This window comes from Carex rostrata, chromosome 12 (assembly GCF_964058835.1).
Source record: "Carex rostrata chromosome 12, lpCarRost1.2, whole genome shotgun sequence".
Classification (NCBI taxonomy): domain Eukaryota; kingdom Viridiplantae; phylum Streptophyta; class Magnoliopsida; order Poales; family Cyperaceae; genus Carex; species Carex rostrata.
Genome location: NC_135929.1, coordinates 56,984 through 74,377, shown reverse-complemented (window position 1 = coordinate 74,377; position 17,394 = coordinate 56,984). Strand labels below are relative to the sequence as shown.

Genomic DNA, 17,394 nt, shown 5'->3' with positions numbered 1-17,394 from the left:
GGACACATTGTATAAATTATCGAAACAACAACCGCAAGAAAAATATATATAATTATTCAGAATAATTATACGAATATTATTTGTGTTCGGGCCGAGGGCATTCGAGTCTTTTCAGATTCGACCTTATCCGCATGACACGTCATCGATCCTATCCAGATGACATGTCATCGATACCGAAACAAATAACCGAAAGAAAAATATATATATAATTGTTCAGAATAATTATACGAATATTATTTGTGTTCGGGCCGAGGGCATTCGGGTCTTTTCAGATTCGAGCTTATCCGCATGACACGTCATTGATCCTATCCAGATGACATGTCATCAATCCTATCCACAAGGGCAAAATGGTCATTTCACACCTATGCCACCTTGCATGTGTAGAAGCATGGAGAAGGATGTGGAAGGGTGTGGAAGGGGTATTTTGGTCATTTCACATATAAAAGGATGAGGTGTCAATGGCATATCTTGTAAATAGGCCGAACTTGGAGGGCATTTTGGTCTTTTGCAACCAACTCTAAACACTATAAATAGGGGTGGAGGGGTAGAGAGAGAAAGATATATTCACATATATACATATGCACATTCACATGTATCTTTTCGTGCAGAAACGAATCGGTATTTTCTCTCTTTCTCAGTTTCTCTCCCAAATAGTGTTTCGGTTGAGAAAAGAAAGTTATACGTAGTTGACGTATAATCTTGCGGGTTGTTGTGGAGAATATTTACGGGTTGATGAATAGTGTTTTACCGAATTTCGCGGTATGTCAGTTTTGCATATTGATGAAACTGAGCAACCGAAAATTCGTGTTTACGGGTTTTCGTCTTATTCCTGTGAATAGTGTTTTTGCATAATTCCGCGGTTTACGGTATTTCTGGCAGAAGAAATAAACCGCTCTCCGGTTAGTCCTGGTGGATAACCGATAGAGGTATCACACGTGTGATACTCCGAGTCGACTCCTTCCCTGGTGAGGCTCTACTCGCTCGGTCTGCATTCCAACTGTGATTTGGAAACAAGGTATAAATATGTTATATTAATCTATTTAATTTGTAAGTAGATTAAAGTTTTAGAAATCAATCATGGAGTAGATCTGTAAAAAGGATTAAAAGGGTCCTTGCAATGAAAGACTTCAGAAGGAACTCTGCTTTGGTCTTTCCGGCATATCCCTTTTAATTCACGGCTTGAGTTAGAAGTAAAAATTTTTGTTTTACGTTCTTTCCGCAGCTTAAGCCTAAAAGGGTTTTGGTTACCGCGAAACCCCAAAAGTGGTATCTAGAAAACCCTACACTAACAATCAAACAAGAAGAAAAAAAATCAGACAGATGTGTTATATCATTCTAAAGTCAAAATGGTGTTCGTTTACATAACAGCCGAGCAATTAAACATGCATTTTTCAGTTCAGTTGTACTTGTAGACGAAAGACCTAAAGATACATACTTCTTAAGTTAATCTTGAAAATGCAGGTGCCTCCAGTGTTGTATTTATTTGGACATAAGGGAGATTTCATTGTTTCATCTACATGAAAATATACATAAAAGGTTCCAATTCCCTTTGCAAGAACAACACACTAAAGTAGGAGACCACCGTTAGCAAAGGTGTTACTTTTGTTATTGGGAGACCACTGTCAACCTAATTTTCTAAATGACAAAGGTATTTTTTGTCTTAATGTGTGAATGGTAAGACTGACCTCAATATTCTTTAATGTGTTATGTTAACTTGAGACCACCACTGTTATTACACAATGGTCATAACTGACCTCAAATTGCGACTTCTCGATTTTATGACATATGAAAAAAAATCATCTGGTTAAATTTGCTTTTGTATAGACAATGGCATCCGATCGTCAGTGGATGAACCGCAGCAGAAAGAACACGGGTGGTAGACTAGATCCCGATTTTGTTAATGGTGTTCAGGATTTTGCTCGACAAGCACTAGATAAACCCTTGGTTGTAACTCTCGACGCACAAGGAAGGAAGTGTATACCATGCCCGTGCAAAACTTGTGCCAATCAACGATCTCGGGATGTGGAAACAGTCAAGCTTCATCTTTATAAGGCTGGATTTTGCAACAACTATGCAGTTTGGCACATGCACGGGGAACACCGGCAAACTTGCAATGAAATCGATAATGTAATGCCGGATATGGTTAGGGCGGTCGCCGGTCAAGATTTCGATTGGGATGATAACAGCCCAAAAGGAGTGGCTAAAAAGTTCTTCGAGATGCTAGCGGCATCGGATACACCGCTTTGGGAAGAGGAATTTATGAAATGCGAGAAACACACGATATTGTCGGCGGTCACGAAGGCCTTAGCATTGAAGTCAGAAAACCAATTTAGCCAAAAAGGTTTTGATGGGATGATGGATCTCTTTAAAGAGTGCCTTCCGCCTAGTGGAAGAATGACGGCTAATTTCTACCAAGCGAAACGATTGATCGAGGCAATGGGTATGGATCACGTGAAAATAGATGTATGCCCGAATTTTTGTATGCTCTATTACAATACAAAAGAGGATCTCACAAGCTGTGAGGTATGCGGAGCTTCAAGGTATAAGCCACCTGGACCGAACCCAAATGCAAAACTTGTTCCGCAAAAGACACTTCGCTATCTACCTATCACGCCCAGATTGCAAAGGTTGTACATGACCAAAAGGAGGGGGAATGCTATGAGATGGCATAAGGAAGGAAAACGTGAAAAACTCGGTATTATGGTACACCCTGCTGACGGTGGAGCATGGAAGCATTTTGCTAAAAAATATCCAGAATTCGCGAAAGAGGCGAGAAATGTTTGGTTGGGGCTAACGACGGATGGGTTTATGCCGTTCAACTCGAGTGCCGCTCCATATTCATGTTGGCCGGTGTTTTTGTTTCCGTATAACCTACCACCCGGTATGATAATGAAAGAAGATAGTATGTTCCTCACACTTGTCATTCCCGGACCAAAGCATCCGGGACGGGACATTGACATTCTTCAACCCTTAATCGACGAATTGAATCTATTGTGGAAGGAGGGAGAAATGACATGGGATGCATCTAGAAACGAGAATTTTTGCATGAAGGCAACACTACTATGAACGGTTAGTGATTATCCCGCTTATGAGATGCTTTCCGGGTGGGGTACACATGGCAAATTGGGGTGTTATTACTGCCAGGGTGAGACAAAATCCTTTCAACTGAAATGGGGTGGGAAAGCATGTTGGTTCGGCTGTCATAGATGTCTATTGCCGATGGATCACCCGTTTCGGCGAGATAAAAATAATTTCATAAAAGGACAAATCGAGACTGATGGGCCACCACACTACAAAACGGGAGAGGAGCTGCTAGAGGTAGTAACCTTACTGGATGATATACAGTGGGGTAAAGATCACAAGTTAGGGCAGATTGAGGGTTATGGTGTAACCCACCATTGGCAGAAGAAATGTATTTTTTGGAGTTTACCTTACTGGAAGGACAATCTTTTGCCTCACAACATTGATTTGATGCATCTCGAGAAGAATTTCGCGGATAATCTGATTAACACACTTTTAAGCACTGCCAAAACAAAGGATAATGAAAAGGCATGGAAAGATATGGCTATCATTTGCAACCATCCATCTCAAAACCTAACCCCAGATCCTGAAAAACAAGGAAAGGTGCAAAAACCAAAGGCCCCCTTTGCACTTACTGGTAATCAAAAGAGAAAGGTTTTAAAATGGATCAAGGAAGTTGTCAAGTTTCCAGATGGCTACGCATCGAATTGGAATAGGAGTGTTAACTTAACATCTGGCTCCCTAATTGGGCTTAAGAGTCACGATTTACATGTGTTCATGGAGCGTCTACTTCCTATTGCATTTAGAGATTTTGTTCCAGATTCGGTATGGGATGTGCTATGTGAGATTTCAAGCTTCTTCAGAGAGATTTGTGCCAAGGAGCTTGACCCATCCCGTATCGACCAGTTGGAAAAGGATGTTATCGACACCATTTGCAAGATGGAGAAAATTTTTCCGCCAAGTTTCTTCAATTCAATGGAGCATCTAGTTGTCCATGTAGCTAACGAGGCTCGACTAGGTGGCCCTGTCTCGTCCCGATGGATGTATCCCAGTGAAAGGTATGATTTTATTCCAATTGTCGACCCTCATCAAATAATTAAACACTAATCTAACAACACTTACTCACTTTTGCAATTATAGGCGTAACAAAGAAATGAGGATGCGAGTGACCAACAAGTCACAAGTTGAGGGTTCAATAGTCGAGGCTACGGTTGTCAAAGAGATATCTACCTTTTGCTCACATTATTTTGAGGAAAACCCCCGAAATGGCAAGCAGACAGTTTCAGAGTCTAACCCTTCTAGTGGAGGACTATCGATATTTGATAGTGCGGGGCGTCCCGGTGGAAAGGAGAATCGAAGGATTCTAAGCGAGGACGAATATTTAGCTGCACACACCTATGTCCTACGTAACTGTCCAGAGATCAGTGCCAAGTACGAAAGGTAACATCTTAATAAATGCTGAAATTTTTAATATGCTGGAGTTTTCAAATATTCTTGAGCCTTTTCTGTAACGCCACGCTATTTTAGGTATGATATTTAATAAAAACCTTATTTAAAAATTTCATAAACTAATTCTTTTGACAACCTTCCGAAATTAACTTCAATTGAAATTTTCAAATGAACAACCGTTAGTGTTATAATCACAGATCACTCATAATTATTAGGATTTGAATGAAATTTAATACCTAAAAAGATAACTTCATGATCTCCAACTTTCATGTAGAAGTCTACCAAAAATTCCGAACATAGGATTCTCAATAAAATTGTAAAGTCAGTAAACATTTCTGTCCGGAAACTGCAGACCTTCATCGACCATTTTTATCTTTTCTCATCACTGGAAATTCCGATTAAGGTGAAACTAATTGCGTTAGAACCATAACAAAAAAAATCTACAACTCTTATGTGGAAACTAATTCCATATTCCGAATCCATAATTCCAGTATTGTCAATCTGTGAAGATGCAAATTTAAAGCAGCAGAAACAGATTTATGTTCTTAGTTCAAATTGACAAAATTAAATTGACTATGGCCCATAAAGGCCCATTTCAGCCCAACCCAAAAGTGGAAGGCAGCCCCAATCTCACATGTATATAAACCCCCCCCCCCCCCCCCCCCCTCAAACTCTCAAACCCTAGCCTCCACTGCCCCCTCCCCTCTCCCCCAAATCAGATCCGAATCCCTGGTGGATCCAAACCGTCCAGTCAGCTTCCGTGAAGAACTACCATCCGTACGTTCAGAATATGAGCTAGACTTCAACACGGGAATTGTAGTGATCGAAGATACGGACGATTGAGCGCTAGATTCACCTCGATCCGAGCTTCCACCACCGAGATATGGCCAAAACCGTGGCTGCTGTTCATACTCAAACCAGAAAACGGAGCTGAACCAGTCAGCCGAGTTCCGCAGGGACCTGCACTCCATACGTCCGGAATCTCAAGGATCCTGCAAGACGGAAGTTGTAGTGCTCGCAGATACGGATCCGTTAGCGCTGGTCTCACCCCGATCGGAGTTTCCAACACCGAGAACCATCCAAAACAGTCACTGCTGCGCATATCTTCTCTAAACTGCAAACTCCAAGTAACAAAGTTTCGATTAAAAATCTGAATTTCTTTCTTATGGATAAATACCTAATTATTAAGTTGTTATCTTTCTATAATAGGCTAAAAAGATTATAGATACTCATTATCCTCTTAATAAATATTTAGTAGGTGTCAGATCCATGATACATTAAGAAAATAAAATATTGTATATATTTCTTTGATAAAGGATTTTGGATTTCTAACTAAACAAGTTTCGGATTCTCATTTAGTTTATTTATTTCTAATTATATTTATATATATATATATAATAAGTGAATCCAATAATATGTGACTTGATAGTACCATGATATCAAGGATTAAATAGTTAAAGTTTAGAAATTAGAATTAATAAACTAGGGTTATAATGATAAATAGAAAACTTAGAAAATAAGAACACGTGAACTCAAACCTTATTAATTAGAGGTATGTTCATTTCTTAGGTTCGATTCTTGAGGAACTAAGAGACGTAGATAACGGTCAAGAAATTACTACGCAAACAGGTGCGGGCTTCCTAGACTTTATAAAACTATCTTACTTGTCTGTTGTCATTCAATTGTTTATTATTATGGTATTAGTTGGATTTATGCATACTGTTTTCGAACATTCGTATGATATGAGTAGAATATGAATTGCATGAAAGGATAGGATTCATACATTGAATTGCGTAAGTAGGATGTGTTGAGCATAGCATGAATTGTATAAGTAGGATGTGTTGAGCACAACATGAATTGTATAAGTAGGATGTGTTGAGCATAGTATGAATTGTGTGATTAAATGATTGCGTGTGAAATGAACGGATAATGAAAGTGAACAGGGGCCAATATGCTTGCATATTGAGATGTATACATTGGGTCTGGTATTCGACTGGACCCCTCGTTAACGTGGCGTTGGATGGATTTCCCGTCACGGATCAAGACCTAGCGTAGGGTGGATTCCCCGTCTAGTGAGACAACCTCCCACTGTTGGTTGGATTTCCCAGTGGTTTGGCGTTCCCGTCACAGGTCAAGACCTAGCGTAGGGTGGATTCCCCGTCTAGTGAGACAACCTCCCACTGTTGGTTGGATTTCCCAGTGGATTGGCGACCTCCCACTGTTGGTTGGATTTCCCAGTGGTTTGGCGGCCTCCCAATGTTGGATGGATTTCCCATTGGTTTGGCGGTCTTCCAATGTTGGATGGATTTCCCATTGGATAGGCAAGTTTGAATGTGAAAATATATGAAAGTAAAAGTAATGATAAATGATGCATTGCATTTAGAAAAGACATACGCATTATATTTCTTTTCATGTTTGTGAGAATAAAGTAAAAGTTTTATAAACTCTGGCCTGGAACTAAATCCCGCACTGAGAGAAAGTTCGATCTCTCACCCGTTCCATTTTATATGGGTTCCAGGTAATGAAGAGGAGGCCTACGGACAAGTTCGTGAGTAAAAGAAAGCGGAAGGATCCATTTTTAGGATAAATGCCACTTAAGTTTATCTTGTTTTCGTTTGTTTATTTTCCAGTAAATTGGTACACTTCAACATGCATGGTTGTTATCGTATTTGTAACCATGTATGTCGTGACCACCGTTGAACTATCTTAGCTATTGTTGTAAGACTTTTATTTGTGAGATTGATATGGCATTTATGAATTTTATTGATAATGTATGTGATGTGTGTACGCCTTACGTATAAATACGTGGCGGGTTGTCTCGGGGTGTGACAACTATGTTGGTATCAGAGCCAGCACATACAATATCAATAACCTTCCGCTTAGAGAGCGAAAAACATTAATGACGTGTATATATAATCTGATTTAGTATCAGTGTAGTACTAATAATTTTGGTACATACACGTAGTTTTCCTATATCTTAATTAATAAATAGTAACCTATTATCTTGTAGAAATGACGAGAGGACGACCCCGTGTCAACCCAAATGCAAATACTAATGAGAACGGCTCAGGTGAATCCCAAAACAGGGCGAACCACTTGGAGGCATTGTTACAAGGTCTGGAAAGAGTTGCTCGGGTCGCCATAGAGACCGAGCAAAGGAGAGCACGTGAGGTGGACCCATTCTTTGAGGTGTATCGTTCATTCACCTCCTTACGCCCTCCAACGTTCGACGGAACAGGGGACTTTTCAACAGCTGAAAACTGGGTAGCCAACATTAAGGACAAGTTCCAGATTTTACGGGCGCCAGAAGAGTATAAAGTTGAATTAGCTACTCAGCTCCTTGAAGGTCATGCTCGTTTCTGGTGGCAAGAGGTGAAGCGTGGTTTGGATGAGACCACAGGGCCCGTTGGGTGGGTTGAGTTTGAGGGTCATTTTGAAAGGAGGTACATGGATGTAATGTCACGAGAGGCACTCCGGCAACGTTTCACTAACCTTAAACAAGGAAGTGGCTCAGCTGTGGAATACAATTCCAAATTTGAAAATTTGATGAGGTACGCTCCGGATATCATCCGGGATGAGTTTTGACTACGACAACAGTACCTCAGTGGCCTAAACCCCCGTTTTGCTCAGATGATCGACATCCCAGGTATCAACAGGCTACCAGAGTTAATGTTGAGGGCTACCACGACTGAATCCTATGATACTCGTATCAATCAGTCCGGTGGGTCGCGGAACGTTCGACGAAGAGTAGAAGGGAACCCAAGGCCACCATTGCCACGAGAAAATCATAGGGATACAAGAATCGACAATCGATACAATCAAAGGGTTATGTGCAACCATTGTGGCCGATCCCACCCCTCGGATCAATGCAATACCTTTTATGGATTGTGTTATCGGTGTCACAAACCTGGGCACCTGGCGAGGGATTGTCCCTCTCCTCCACCTCAAGGGAATGTGAACCCAAATAGAGTCCCAGTCGGTGGCTACGTAAGGCCCTCAGCTCCAAATACCAACATTGCTAGCCAACCACCGTTAGCGAGAGGACTAGGCAATTTCAACAACAACAGGAATGCGAACCAGAGTGGTAGCAGGGTGGGAGTTCATGCGCATCATTGTACCTGTAACTGTGGGATAGAGGGGGAGAACATCGAGGAAGTACCAGAAGGAGGAGAAGTTGCAACAGAACTCATGGCAGGTACGTTAGAATTGTCTGGACACCCAATTTTTGTTCTTGTAGACACCGGGTGCAGCCACTCAGTGTTATCCAAGAAATGGATAGACAAATATAACATACGAACTCAAGACACTGGAAAAACCTTACACCTAAACACACCCGCACTACAATACACCACACCTGAGTTAAGATGCATAGGGTTAGCTTTAAGAATCGCTGGGAGGGAGTTTCCGATAAACCCTATCGTCTCAGAAACAGGATTTTATGACTTAATGTTGGGCCTCGAATGGCTGACTAAACATGGTGTCACTGTTGATTGCCCCCGGAGGAAGATGATCATCAAGAGAACGGGCCTACCCGAGCTCGCAATCCGTCTCCAGAAACAAGGAGACCGATGCCCGACCATATCGGCCTTACAAGCAAAGAGGTTGATAGAGAATGGGTGTTCGGCTTTCATCGTCTCCATAATGCAACATAGCACAGCCACAACAGAGATCTCCACGGTACCAATAGTCACTGAATATGCTGATGTGTTTCCTGAGGAATTACCTGGGATACCTCCAGATCGGGAAATTAAATTTCGCATCGATCTCGACCCCGACACACGTCCAATTTCAAAGGCCCCTTACCGTATGGCGCCAGCCGAACTCAAGGAGTTGAAATCACAACTAGAAGAACTTCTTAAACTAGGATTTATAAGGCCCAATACATTGCCTTGGGGAGCACCAGTGTTGTTTGTAAGAAAGAAAGATGGTAGTATGAGGTTGTGCATCGACTACCGAGAGCTAAACAAGGTGACCATCAAGAACAGGTACCCACTTCCTCGCATCGATGATCTATTCGATCAGCTACAAGGTGCTACCACGTACTCCAAGATAGATCTAAGGTCGGGGTACCACCAATTGAAGATCCATCCTGAAGACATAGAAAAATCAGCATTTCGCACTCGGTATGGACATTATGAATTTACTGTGATGCCTTTCGGACTCACGAATGCTCCAGCGACCTTCATGGATTTGATGAACCGTGTGTTTCGAGATCTACTCGACTCTTGCGTAATTGTGTTTATAGATGACATCTTAATCTACTCCAAGAGTAAGGAAGAACACGCTGAGCACTTGAGGGCAATTTTGCAGCGATTACGCGAGCATCAATTGTATGCAAAATTTTCAAAGTGCGAATTTTGGATGCACCAACTGAAATTTCTTGGGCATGTTGTGTCGAGAGAGGGACTAGAAGTGGACCCAGACAAAGTCAAGGCAATAGTAGAATGAGAGCAACCTAAGACCGTAACCGATATTCGGAGTTTCCTAGGACTTGCAGGATACTATAGGCGATTCGTATCGGGTTATTCGCAAAAGGCACGACCCATGACCCAACTCCTTCACAAAGGAGTTCCCTTCAAGTGGACTGAAAAACAGGAAGAGAGTTTCCAGACTCTGAAACGCCACTTGACTAGTGCACCAATACTAACCCTACCCATACCTGACAAGGACTTTACTGTATACACTGATGCTTCAAGAAAAGGTTTGGGATGTGTCCTCATGCAAGACGAGAGGGTGATTGCATACGGATCGCGACAACTCAAGACACACGAGCAGAATTACCCCACGCATGACCTTGAACTGGCAGCAGTAATATTTGCACTAAAAGCATGGCGTCATTATCTATACGGAGCAAAATGTCGAATCTTCACCGATCACCAGAGTTTGAAGTATGTGTTTACTCAGAGAGAGTTGAATTTAAGGCAAAGAAGGTGGTTGGAACTGATGAAGGATTACGACCTGGACATCCAATATTTGGCTGGTAAGGCGAATGTGGTTGCAGACGCCCTTAGTAGGAAAGGGACGGCAAATCTGGCTGAATACATAACGCGGGAAGAAGGATTGATTAAAGAAATGAGACAGATGAACTTGGGGATATACCCCTCACGAGAACTGATAGCAGAACATGCCGAAAAGGTGAAACAACTGAGGCAAAATACTGGGGCAGATGAGAATCTAACATTGGTGGCTATTACCGTACAGTCGGACTTGAAGGACCGACTATGCAATGCTAGCCAAGAAGACACACGCCACCAAAAATACCGTGAGATGATTCGAGTAAACTCAGAGTCAAGGTTTAAAGAAGATGAGGGACTGCTGTACTTTGATAACCGTATATGTGTACCAGAACATACAGAACTAAGAAAGAAAATTTTAACGGAGGCGCACGAATCCGGATATTCAATTCACCCTGGGGAAGTTAAGATGTACAAGGATTTGCGTACTCAATTCTGGTGGCCCAACATGAAAAAGGAGGTGTCGAATTTTGTAGCTCGGTGCATCATATGCCAACAGGTGAAGGCTGAAAGGAAAAAGGTCGCAGGATTGTTATATCCAAACTCAAGGGCTCAGGAGAAGTTTCAAATCATTACCATGGATTTTATCACCGGACTAACTAGAACCAACAAGAGGTATGAATCGATTTGGGTGATAGTCGACACTCTAACGAAAATAGCACACTTCATACCATTGAAGGCAGAAACGTCAAGTCGAGAGCTAGCAGAACTTTTCATAGAGTATCAATTTAAGTACCATGGATGTCCACAGAAAATTATATCCGATCGGGATTCACGTTTCACATCACATTTTTGGAGAAGTTTCCAAGAGTCAATGGGAACTAAACTCAATCTTAGCACCGCACACCACCCTCAAACCGATGGTCAATCCGAACGGACCATCCAAACACTGGAAGACATGTTGAGGGCTTGCGCCCTAAGTTTTGGAGGATCTTGGGCGGATCATCTTACAATGGCCGAGTTTGCGTATAACAACAGCTACCACACCAGCATTGGCATGGCTCCATCAGAAGCGTTTTGTGGGCACCGTTGGAGAACTCCACTATGGTGGGGTTCCAAAAGTGACCATTTACCAACAGGACCAGAAATGATCAAAGATAGTGCCGATCGAACTCAAATCATTCTAAATAAGCTAGACGTGGCTCGAGATTGTCAAAAGAAGTATGCAGATGTACGGAGGCGACCCCTAGAGTTTGAAGTAGGAGATCATGTGTGGTTAAAAGTATCTCCGAGAAGAGGCGTACACCGTTTTGGTGTTACCGGAAAACTAAGCCCTAGGTACGTGGGGCCCTTCGAAATACTAAAACGTATTGGACCACTCACCTATGAACTAGCACTACCTCCCTCACTTGACAAGGTACACCCGGTGTTTCATGTATCACAACTACGAAAGTATATTCGGGATCCAACTCATATCATTGACCATTCTAACTTGGGGCTCGATGAAACACTGGTGTACGAAGAACTACCCATGAAGATCCTAGACACCAAGGAACTGAGGCTTCGGAATAAAATAGTGAGGCAGGTACTAATCCAATGGGGACGCCACTCGAGCAGGGAAGCCACTTGGGAGCTAGAGGAGACCATGCGGTCCAAGTACCCGGAACTGCTTATCTTGACCGGGGATGAGTCTGTTCAGGGGACTGAACAGAGTTCTTAAGAGGGGGAGGATGTAACGCCACGCTATTTTAGGTATGATATTTAATAAAAACCTTATTTAAAAATTTCATAAACTAATTCTTTTGACAACCTTCCGAAATTAACTTCAATTGAAATTTTCAAATGAACAACCGTTAGTGTTATAATCACAGATCACTCATAATTATTAGGATTTGAATGAAATTTAATACCTAAAAAGATAACTTCATGATCTCCAACTTTCATGTAGAAGTCTACCAAAAATTCCGAACATAGGATTCTCAATAAAATTGTAAAGTCAGTAAACATTTCTGTCCGGAAACTGCAGACCTTCATCGACCATTTTTATCTTTTCTCATCACTGGAAATTCCGATTAAGGTGAAACTAATTGCGTTAGAACCATAACAAAAAAAATCTACAACTCTTATGTGGAAACTAATTCCATATTCCGAATCCATAATTCCAGTATTGTCAATCTGTGAAGATGCAAATTTAAAGCAGCAGAAACAGATTTATGTTCTTAGTTCAAATTGACAAAATTAAATTGACTATGGCCCATAAAGGCCCATTTCAGCCCAACCCAAAAGTGGAAGGCAGCCCCAATCTCACATGTATATAAACCCCCCCCCCCCCCTCAAACTCTCAAACCCTAGCCTCCACTGCCCCCTCCCCTCTCCCCCAAATCAGATCCGAATCCCTGGTGGATCCAAACCGTCCAGTCAGCTTCCGTGAAGAACTACCATCCGTACGTTCAGAATATGAGCTAGACTTCAACACGGGAATTGTAGTGATCGAAGATACGGACGATTGAGCGCTAGATTCACCTCGATCCGAGCTTCCACCACCGAGATATGGCCAAAACCGTGGCTGCTGTTCATACTCAAACCAGAAAACGGAGCTGAACCAGTCAGCCGAGTTCCGCAGGGACCTGCACTCCATACGTCCGGAATCTCAAGGATCCTGCAAGACGGAAGTTGTAGTGCTCGCAGATACGGATCCGTTAGCGCTGGTCTCACCCCGATCGGAGTTTCCAACACCGAGAACCATCCAAAACAGTCACTGCTGCGCATATCTTCTCTAAACTGCAAACTCCAAGTAACAAAGTTTCGATTAAAAATCTGAATTTCTTTCTTATGGATAAATACCTAATTATTAAGTTGTTATCTTTCTATAATAGGCTAAAAAGATTATAGATACTCATTATCCTCTTAATAAATATTTAGTAGGTGTCAGATCCATGATACATTAAGAAAATAAAATATTGTATATATTTCTTTGATAAAGGATTTTGGATTTCTAACTAAACAAGTTTCGGATTCTCATTTAGTTTATTTATTTCTAATTATATTTATATATATATATATAATAAGTGAATCCAATAATATGTGACTTGATAGTACCATGATATCAAGGATTAAATAGTTAAAGTTTAGAAATTAGAATTAATAAACTAGGGTTATAATGATAAATAGAAAACTTAGAAAATAAGAACACGTGAACTCAAACCTTATTAATTAGAGGTATGTTCATTTCTTAGGTTCGATTCTTGAGGAACTAAGAGACGTAGATAACGGTCAAGAAATTACTACGCAAACAGGTGCGGGCTTCCTAGACTTTATAAAACTATCTTACTTGTCTGTTGTCATTCAATTGTTTATTATTATGGTATTAGTTGGATTTATGCATACTGTTTTCGAACATTCGTATGATATGAGTAGAATATGAATTGCATGAAAGGATAGGATTCATACATTGAATTGCGTAAGTAGGATGTGTTGAGCATAGCATGAATTGTATAAGTAGGATGTGTTGAGCACAACATGAATTGTATAAGTAGGATGTGTTGAGCATAGCATGAATTGTGTGATTAAATGATTGCGTGTGAAATGAACGGATAATGAAAGTGAACAGGGGCCAATATGCTTGCATATTGAGATGTATACATTGGGTCTGGTATTCGACTGGACCCCTCGTTAACGTGGCGTTGGATGGATTTCCCGTCACGGATCAAGACCTAGCGTAGGGTGGATTCCCCGTCTAGTGAGACAACCTCCCACTGTTGGTTGGATTTCCCAGTGGTTTGGCGTTCCCGTCACAGGTCAAGACCTAGCGTAGGGTGGATTCCCCGTCTAGTGAGACAACCTCCCACTGTTGGTTGGATTTCCCAGTGGATTGGCGACCTCCCACTGTTGGGTTGATTTCCCAGTGGTTTGGCGGCCTCCCAATGTTGGATGGATTTCCCATTGGTTTGGCGGTCTTCCAATGTTGGATGGATTTCCCATTGGATAGGCAAGTTTGAATGTGAAAATATATGAAAGTAAAAGTAATGATAAATGATGCATTGCATTTAGAAAAGACATACGCATTATATTTCTTTTCATGTTTGTGAGAATAAAGTAAAAGTTTTATAAACTCTGGGCTGGAACTAAATTCCGCACTGAGAGAAAGTTCGATCTCTCACCCGTTCCATTTTATATGGGTTCCAGGTAATGAAGAGGAGGCCTACGGACAAGTTCGTGAGTAAAAGAAAGCGGAAGGATCCATGTTTAGGATAAATGCCACTTAAGTTTATCTTGTTTTCGTTTGTTTATTTTCCAGTAAATTGGTACACTTCAACATGCATGGTTGTTATCGTATTTGTAACCATGTATGTCGTGACCACCGTTGAACTATCTTAGCTATTGTTGTAAGACTTTTATTTGTGAGATTGATGTGGCATTTATGAATTTTATTGATAATGTATGTGATGTGTGCACGCCTTACGTATAAATACGTGGCGGGTTGTCTCGGGGTGTGACATTTTCTATATGCTGGACTTAATATATGCTGGAATTTTTAATATGCTGGAATTTATACTCTCGAAATTTGTATGTGCTGGCATTTTTAGTATGCTAGAATTGTTAATAAGTTTCTCTTGTCGTTTTATAATTTTTAGTGAGTTCGATACATGCATGCGCTTGACTGGTACAAGAGAGCAAGATCTAGAAAAGGCTCGTCAGGATGGGTATGCTGAGTGGGTACGAAAGAAGGTATTAACGGAACGTGATTGTGATCGGTACATCCGCAAGGCAGGACTCAAACCATCGAAACAAGCGAGCTGCTACGAAATTTACGATATAAATGGGTTGAGATTTCACACTGAAAATTATGGAATAAATAAGGCGACCAATAGCAGCGGTGTTTGCATCAGAGGAGAGTGGGATGAAAACGGTGTACAACACGACTATTACGGAGTTCTACAAGAAGTGATTGAGCTAAAGTACGATGGAAGGAACAAGGTGCCTCTCTTTAAGTGTATGTGGTTTGATATAACAAACGGGGTCAGAAAGGACAACAAACATGGAATTGTCGAGGTGAAACACGCTTCTCGACTAAAAGGATTTGAGCCGTTTGTATTGGCATGCCAAGCAACCCAAGTAGTCTACCTTCCGTATGCCGCTGATACAGAAGCAAGACTCCCATGGTGGGTGGCAATGAAAGTCAGTCAGAAAGGGAAGTTTAGAGTCGATGACGGAGCCGATGAATTGCTGGAATTTTACCAAGAGGAAGTGACTGATAATCCAATATTGGAATCAAATGATGAAGTGTTTGATTGGGTTAATGTGGTCATTCCAGTAGACCAATTTGACCTAGTAGATGATACGATAGCGACTGGACCACCAGTGGAGAATAACGATAACCCACAAGAGGAAGGTGATGAAGGTTATGACACAGAACAAGAGTATTACATGGTGCAAATTCAGGAAGAATTGGAGGTGGCTAGAATCGATGATTACGATGCAGATGGTTTTTAATTGGTACGATGACATTCCAAATTTTTATGCTTTATATAAATAATCTGACACTGATTTGTAATATAGACCATCAAAACTCAAAACTTGTACTATACCATACCACCAGAACTCCAAAACTGATGACATTCCAAATTTATATGCTTTCAACAAAATTTGGGGTTACATAATTTCACTTGAAGAATATTTTCAAAATTTTCCCAAATTTTTTTTATCTGGCTAACTTCTTCAAATTTCACTTGAATATATTTTCATCACCAAGAACACGTTGTAGGTGTGTCTTTGAGGTATTGAGCTATGACAATGGTTATCATAATTCAATTAGGAAAGGGAAGCCTTGATTTAGGTCAGTCCATAGTACGTACACTGATAGTGCTATGTGTTTACCAGTTGGACTTGACATTTTTATTTCTTCATGAATTTGAATGTAAAGGGGATGATTTTCTTTTACAAATGCCTTCTAAATCTTGTCAGGTGGTCATTATCCAAATTAAGTTTATATTTTTGTCAATTTTATTTATATTTTTCCACTATGAAATTGTAACAGAAGGGCTGTCAGTTCATATTTTCTTGCCTATTAACTTGTCAATTTTATTCTGAGCAATTGGCTACATCGAATTTTGGTTGATTTGTGTGGAAATTAATGCTTCTCATGATCTATATTACCTCATGATTTTCATATCAGTTACTGGCAAGGGGTTCAATACCATGTTCCTTGGGTATCAGCATCAATACAAAAGCAAAAATAATAAATATATTAAGAATTATGAAAAGCTTAACTTCCAATTAAGAATTAAGAATTATGGAAACCAATTTTATATAGGTTATGTTCTTACATTTTGATATGCTTATTTATTACATATGCAGATAGAATCTCACTGATGATGAATCTCCTTGAAGGTAATTTTTTTTTGGCAAATTAGACCCTAGCTTGATGAGAAATGAATTATCTTATACCTTTTTAAACTGCTGCTATATAATTATTTACACATAATGGTCAAAGTTGTGAGTGGTACAAAAGAAAATTAAATAACAAGAGAATAAGGTGTTCCAAATACTTCATATATTTAGCATAGGGATGGTTACATCATACATCACTAATTTAGTACCAAAAACATGAAATATAGAACATTTTGCCAAATTCATCTATATACCCAAAATCATCGAAGTCAACTAGATAACACCCATAAAACAACAACAACAACTAGATACCAAATTAAGAACCTATTCAACTAGATTGTAAGCTTAAGTCTCCATCCCTACATCCCTACATCCCTACATCCCTACATCCCTACATCCCTACATCACTAATAGTCTCGCTTTTTTTTCTTTTGAGGGAAGTATTTGATTCGCTTCCCTCCGTTATTATTAACATTTTCCCAAATTCTCTTGCTTCTTCTCAATTCTCCATAAGCACGCACATCATCAATTTTATAGAAAGGACCGTATAAAGGGTCCTCATCCCCCGAATCGGATTCAT

General features: G+C 40.6%; 1 long non-coding RNA gene and 1 pseudogene across 1 annotated transcript; both read left to right on the top strand.

The window, feature by feature from the left end:
• Positions 1-1,827: 1,827 nt before the first annotated feature.
• Positions 1,828-4,465, top strand: LOC144562954 (uncharacterized; annotated as a pseudogene).
• An 8,354-nt stretch (positions 4,466-12,819) lies between these two features.
• On the top strand, positions 12,820-14,859 carry LOC144562662 (uncharacterized). The gene is made up of 3 exons (XR_013514177.1): positions 12,820-13,218; positions 13,661-13,720; positions 14,610-14,859. It is a non-coding gene; the product is annotated as an uncharacterized LOC144562662 (long non-coding RNA).
• Positions 14,860-17,394: the final 2,535 nt, after the last annotated feature.